Source organism: Dama dama, chromosome 33, assembly GCF_033118175.1.
Source record: "Dama dama isolate Ldn47 chromosome 33, ASM3311817v1, whole genome shotgun sequence".
Taxonomy (NCBI): domain Eukaryota; kingdom Metazoa; phylum Chordata; class Mammalia; order Artiodactyla; family Cervidae; genus Dama; species Dama dama.
The window spans coordinates 77,298,866-77,301,041 of NC_083713.1; the positions used below are offsets into that span (position 1 = coordinate 77,298,866).

Below are 2,176 nucleotides of genomic sequence, written 5' to 3' on the forward strand. Positions count from 1 at the left end.
CTTATGTCCTTGGTGGGGGAGGACGCTTCCTTACTATTTATGTTCCATATCATTAAGCTCCCCTGCTATGCATTAGGCATGCTTTTTACCTTAATTCAGGCTAGAAATAAAGACAGAATGCAATGCTTAACCTGCAAAAGCTTGTCTTCAACTGGGCAAAGCTATGTGAAAAATATAATGAAGATCAAGTGAGAATATTCACCATGAAAACTGTTTCTATCAATGGTCTGAATATTATAGAATTCCTGATAAAAATTCTAGTTACTTTTCCAGCCAGTACAGAGCTGCTTGGAGGCTGGAAGGGGTGGTGAGTTCCAGAGCAGTTTCTGGAATTTCTGAACACCCCTGGTCAGTACAAGATGGATCCAGTAGTCCTGAGTTACATGGACAGTGCATTGCGGCAGTTAGATGTCTCAATACTGGATCCTCCAAGCTGGCTCATTGACCATGATATTGGGTTTGCCTTTGAGTACTTGGCCAACAGTCAGTTTCATGACTGCACTGACCATGTCTGCTTCATCAGCCCCGAAGTTACTCAGTTCATCAAGTGCTCTGGCAACTCAGCAGAGATTGCCATGTTCCTTGAGCCATTGGACCTCCCAAACAAGAGGGTTATATTTTTAGCCATCAATGTTAATTCCACACAGGCATCTGGGAAACCCACTGAAGCTTGTTGGTTTATCTGCAAGATAAAAGTGGCTTTTTTTCATTATGGGTCTCATGATAGTAGTAACTCATTCAGTGTAAAGCAGGTAGCAGAGAAACTAGAAGCTTTCTTAGGCAGAAGAGGAAACAAACTGGTCTTTATGGCAGAGAAAGCCCCTGCTCAACAAAATAGCTATGACTGTGGGATGTACGTGATATGTAACACTGAGGCCTTGTGTCAGAACTTCTTTAGACAACAGCCAGAATCACTGCTGCAGCTACTCACTCCTATGGAAATATCTCATTGCCAGACTTGCTAAAAATTCGCTGTTGAAATATATTTGACTTTTGAAGTCTTTTCTTTCTTCCTGTCCCCATGCATTGAGTGGCTGCAGGCTCAGTGCCTGAGGGACAATGCCAGGGAGATGAAAGCTTAGAACACTTACTTAACCCTGAGAGAATGTTGTTCTCTGTGTTATCCTAATGAAAAGCTTTACTTTAACCCTAACTTCAGAGCAATGTTAATCACAAAAACTGATTAATTCCCTTTCGGGCTCTCTTATCCACATTGGTTTATTCCAAAAGAGAAATAAAAATGATCTGTAAAACAAATTAAGAATATGTGAAATCTAGAAACAAGAAGAAAATCATAGAGCAACAAAACATTTACTGCATAGCCCAATATTTCAAGAGACCAACTGGCTAGAAGCAGCTCTCAAGACCTAACCTAACTCAAGATCAAAGTATTATCAGTTACTCAGTTGTGTGATACTTCTTCCATTCAACAAGCAAAGGCTTTCCCAGCTAACCTTTGCCAATACTTGATAAAGATGGTGTTAGCCTATCATCACCCATCTGATTCCTGGAGCACTTTAAGAAAGGGGGAATCTTAAATAACTTCGTTGAAATAAATGTCTGTGGTGGACTTCTTGTTTTGCATCTGACACTTAACTAAAGTTGGCTTATTTTTGTAAAGGAGGAAAAGGTGACCTTTCTAAATTTGTTAACTTAATTAAAAAATGCAGACAATGTAATTTTTGAAATGTGGAACCAAGAGTTAAAATAAATGCTATTCCTTCTTAAAAAAAAAAAAAAAAATCTAGTTGAATTCAGGAAGCTTGTGTGTTAGTCACTCAGTTGTATCTGACACTTTGCTACTCCATGGACTGTAGCCCGCCAGGCTCCTCTGACCATGGAATTCTTCAGGGAAGAATACTGGAGTGTGTTGCTATTTCCTTCTCCAACAGGAAGCTTATGAGGACCTTTCAAGTAATAAATACAGAGGTAACTTAGAGGTAGCTGGACTTTTTTATGAATAAATGCAATATTCTAGTGCCAGGCCAAACTATTTTCACTTAAGCCCAACTGCATCAGAAATGTCTGGGTGATCAACAAACTTCTATAAATTTTATTTTCTCCATCATCTCTACTCTGGGGAGAGGAAGGAAAAAAAAATTATCTCTATAGTAACTAAGACTCTGGGATTCTAAAAATCTACATATGTCTCAGTCTTCCTACATTATCCTTGGTT

General features: G+C 39.1%; 1 pseudogene; it reads left to right on the top strand.

The window, feature by feature from the left end:
- Positions 1-332: 332 nt before the first annotated feature.
- On the top strand, positions 333-965 carry LOC133051030 (sentrin-specific protease 8-like; annotated as a pseudogene).
- The last annotated feature ends 1,211 nt before the right edge of the window (positions 966-2,176 follow it).